This window comes from Heteronotia binoei, chromosome 14, assembly GCF_032191835.1.
Source record: "Heteronotia binoei isolate CCM8104 ecotype False Entrance Well chromosome 14, APGP_CSIRO_Hbin_v1, whole genome shotgun sequence".
NCBI classification, from domain to species: Eukaryota; Metazoa; Chordata; class Lepidosauria; order Squamata; family Gekkonidae; genus Heteronotia; species Heteronotia binoei.
In genome coordinates this window covers 66,020,380-66,025,315 of record NC_083236.1, presented here as the reverse complement: position 1 = coordinate 66,025,315, position 4,936 = coordinate 66,020,380, and positions in this window count along the sequence as shown.

Below are 4,936 nucleotides of genomic sequence, written 5' to 3'. Positions count from 1 at the left end.
ATCAGAGTGAGTGTCAGACAGGAGCCTCTTTTGGGGCTCATAGAATTGGACCCCCTGGTCCAATCCTTTTGAGACTTCGAAGGTATTTTGCGGAGAGGCACTAGATGCTATACTGAAAATTTGGCACCTCTACCTCAAAAAACAGCCCCCCCAGAGCCCCCAATACCCACAGATCAATTCCCCATCATTCCCTATGGGAATCTTTTGTGGAGGTGCATAATGGCTGTGGGGGTGGGGCTTCCCCCGCTGGCCAGCTGGCTGGGGGAGGGGGGAAGCCTGTAAAATTGGGGGATCCCCCACTGGGACCTGGGGATTGGGAAGCCTAGGCCAAGAGACCTGGGTCACAAACATTCGCTCGCTTGCATTCGAAGCTCTAACAGAGTGTGAGATTCCCCCCACCCCCACTTTGCTGTTCCCATTTGCATTATTTTGTCACCACATCACTGTTATTTTTTTTCCAAATCTCTCGTTGTGCATCAGATCCCCAGAGGTCTCCTGCTGTGCCTGCGTTTTGATAACAGGCACCAGAATAGCGTTAACAGTCCGTAGGGAATCTGTATTTTTCTCGGATTCAACAGGTTCTTTACGCAGACACCGTCCCCCCCCTTCCCCCAGTTTTGAAAATGTAGAATGTTCTTTCTTTTTTAAAAAATCCAGCTTTTATCGCTACTAAAAAGCTACGGGTCTTGTTTGGCAGCGGCCTTTCCGGACCAGAAATCGGCAGCGTGACATATCTTTCTTTCCACTACCCCAGGAGTATAACTCTTTTTTTTTTCTTGCGTTCTTTTTTCGGAGTAAGCGAACAATGCCTACATGGAAAATTCCTATTTCCTCCCCTAAACAACATGCGCGTACAACTCTCTCACACACACACATATACACAACGGGCCTTTCGTCTGCCCTGTCGGAGAATTGTGGCAGGTTCCTATCTGAGCTGCACCATGGCCTGCCTCCATTGGCACCGTGCCGAAAGCCCCCGTCTGTTTTCCAGACAGGAAATATGAATCAAAATAACATGACAGAAAAAAACAGTAATTAGCTTTTGTGTGAGATTGCAAAGGCCTTAAATGAGGAACAGGCCTGCAATAAAATTTTTGGCTTCTCTCTCGCTGTGTCTGAAATGCGCACACTTTTTTTTTTAAAGGCTATTTTCTTGTCAAGGGGGGGGAGGGCTTCCAATCACGCCCCCCCCCCAGAAAGAGGGGGGCAATCAAAGAGGGATTTTGTTTCTGGATGGGCGCCCTCACAGCTGCCACCTTGTATGATATAGGGATTGCCGGGTCTGTGCTGAAAAATTCCTGGAGACTTTGGGGGTGGGTCCAGGAGAGGGCGGAGTTTGGGGAAGGGAGGGGCCTCAGGATGGGACACTGCCATACAGCCCACCCTTCCAAGCAGCCATTTTCTCCAGGGGAGCTGATCTCTGCCAACTGTAAAAGCGGGAGGTCTCCAGGCCCCACCTGGAGGCTGGCAACCCTAAGACAGCTTTGTAATAATTCTCTGCCATGATCCTTTTCACCTGGCACTGACTTTATTGGGACATGGTTGCTTGGTTGTCAGTTGACATAGGAGCAAAAAAGAGGGTTCGCCTTCATCCTGATAGTGTAGGGTTGCCAGGTCCAATTCAAGAAATATCTGGGGACTTTGGGAGTGGAGCCAGGAGACTTTGGGGTGGAGCCAGGCGCAAGAGTGTGACATGCACAATTGAACTCCAAAGGGAGTTCTGGCCATCACATTTCAAGGGACCGCACACCTTTTAAATGCCTTCCCTCCATGGGAAATAATGAAGGATAGGGGCACCTTCTTTGGGGGCTCATAGAATCGGACCCCCTGGTCCTATCCTTTTGAAACTTAGGAGATGTTTTGAGGCAAGGCACTGGAAGCTATTCTTAAAAAGTTGATGTCTCTACCTCAAAAAATAGCCCCTTAAGATCCCCAGAAACCCACGGATCAATCCTCCATTATCCCCTATGGGAATCGGTGTCCATAAGGAATAATGGAGTGCCCAGCAGACATTTCTCTCCCCTCCCGCTTTCTGAGGACCCTGATCCCCCCCTCCAGACTGGGGGATCCTCTGCTTCCAGCTGGGAATTGGCAACCTTATGATAGCGTGACAATCTGGTTGATCTCTAAGGCACTACTGGACTTGAAAAGGTCGCCGCACCTCAAAAAGGATATTATAGCATTGGAGAAAGTCCGGAAAAGGGCAACTAGAATGATTAAAGGGCTGGAACACTTTCCCTATGAAGAAAGGTTGAAACGCTTGGGACTCTTTAGCTTGGAGAAACGTCGACTGCGGGGTGACATGATAGAGGTTTACAAGATAATGCATGGGATGGAGAAAGTAGAGAAAGAAGTACTTTTCTCCCTTTCTCACAATACAAGAACTCGTGGGCATTCGATGAAATTGCTGAGCAGACAGGTTAAAACAGATAAAAGGAAGTACTTCTTCACCCAAAGGGTGATTAACATGTGGAATTCACTGCCACAGGAGGTGGTGGCGGCCACAAGTATAGCCACCTTCAAGACGGGTTTAGATAAAAATATGGAGCACAGGTCCATCAGTGGCTATTAGCCACAGTGTGTGTGTGTATATAAAATTTTTTGCCACTGTGTGACACAGAGTGTTGGACTGGATGGGCCATTGGCCTGATCCAACATGGCTTCTCTTATGTTCTTAAAAGAAGAAGATGATGTTATTGGATTTATATCCTGCCCTATACTCTGAATCTCAGAGTCTCAGAGTGGCTCACAATCTCCTTTACCTTCCTCCCCCACAACAGACACCCTGTGAGGTGGGTGGGGCTGAGAGGGTTCTCACAGCAGCTGCCCTTTCAAGGACGTCTGCAAGAGTTATGGCTGATCCAAGGCCATTCCAGCAGCTGTAAGTGGAGGAGGGGGAAATCAAACCTGGTTCTCCCAGATAAGAGACCTCACACTTAACCACTACAGCACACTGGCTCTCTAGTTGTTCTTCTGCTGGCCAATATGGTTCCTCTCTAAAATCTCCTGATTTTGTGGAAGCCAGGGGAGGAACACTGGATGGAATATCCAACAGGCAGTAATACTGAGGTTGTACCATCCCCCTGGGGTGAGTTTACCAAGCTGTAACACAATCCCGTGAGAAGATGAAGTCATCACCGACAAGAATCCATTACCGACAGTCCCCTAGATTCTGTACAGATTGTTATCAGCTCTTGCATTTCCTTATCTCGCTTTTCCACCGAGATCTTTAGAGCTTTCCCCTTCCTAATTTTATCCTTACCGCATTACTGTGCAGCACATCAGATCCACGGAGAGTGACTGGTTCAAGGTAATTGTGTGTGATCCTCTGAAGTGTGAGGGATTTGAACTCAATCCTCCACTGGCACAACATAAGTTTTACAGTGGTGAACAAAACACAGCTGCGTAGGGCACCCTACAAATGATAGTTGTTTATTATTTTTCCAGAGGGTAGAAAAAAACCCTGCAGGAACTTATTTGCATATTAGGCCACACCCCCTGACATCACCATTGTTTCACATAGAACTTTTTTGTAGAAAAAGTCCAGCCAGAACTCATGGACATATGAGGCCACACCCTCTGACGGCAAGCCAGTGGGGAAACTGTGTTTCTGCTCCAAAAATTGGACTCTGCTCCCAAAAATAGGGAATTGGACATTGACTGAGAGGCTTTTTCAACTTCCTTCGCAGATAAGGTCTCATCGCTCCACCGCGACCTCCCTGCCACAATTGAAACAGTATGCGAGCTCGAGGCTCCGTGCCTGTTTTCCGGATCGGCTTTAGACAGTTTTACAACACTCAGCTTGGAGGAAGTTGACAGAATCCTCTCCACTGTGCGCCCAACAACATGTGATTTGGACCCTTGCCCATCCTGGCTGATTAAAGCGTGCCGGATGGAGCTTCGATATCCTATACGGGATATCGTAAATAGGTCCCTCTCTGAGGGGCTTTTCCCAAGGCCCCTCAAAGAGGCAGTAGTCCATCCCCTCTTGAAAAAACCAACGTTAGACCCAGCCGAATTAGCACACTATCGGCCGGTCACGAATTTACCCTTTTTGGGTAAAATCATTGAGAGGGCAGTAGCGCTGCAGTTACAGAGCTTTCTGGAGGACGCTTCCGTCTTAGACCCACACCAGTCCGGCTTTCGCCCTGGTCATGGGATGGAGACAGTGCTGGTCGCCTTGGTAGATGATCTTCAGCGGCATCTGGATCGAGGAGGGTCGGCAGTGTCGATGTTGTTGGACCTGACGGTGGCGTTCGACACGATCGACCATCAGTTGCTGGTCCACCGCCTTGCCGACACAGGGATTCAGGGGTTGGCCTTGCAATGGCTCTCCTCTTTTCTCCTTGGTCGGGGACAAAGGGTGGCGATCGGGGGACAATCGTCCCAGAGACATCCGCTTAATTGTGGGGTGCCTCAGGGAGCGGTGCTCTCCCCGATGTTGTTCGATATCTATATGCGCCCCCTTGCCCAGATTGTCTGGGGATTTGGGCTGGGTGGCCATCAGTATGCTGATGACACCCAGCTCTATCTGCTGATGGATGACCGGCCGGCCTCTGCCCAGGAAAATCTAGTCCTGGCACTGCAAGCCATGGCAGGGTGGCTCAGGATGAGTCATCTGAATCTGAATCTGATGAAGACAGAGTTCCTTTGTCTGAGTCGTGGTGGTCTGGGAAGGGAAATTTCTCTACCAGCTTTTGATGGGGCACCACTGATATTGGCACCCAAAGTCAGAAGCTTGGGGGTGCTACTGGAGCCCACATTGGCAATGGAGGCCCAGATAGCAGCCACTGCGAAATCCGCCTTTTTCCACCTTAGGTGGGCATGACAGTTGGTCCCCTTCCTGGAGCACAGCGACTTAGCAACTGTGATCCATGAAATGGTCACCTCGAGACTAGACTACTGTAATGCCCTCTACATGGGGCTGCCCGTGTCT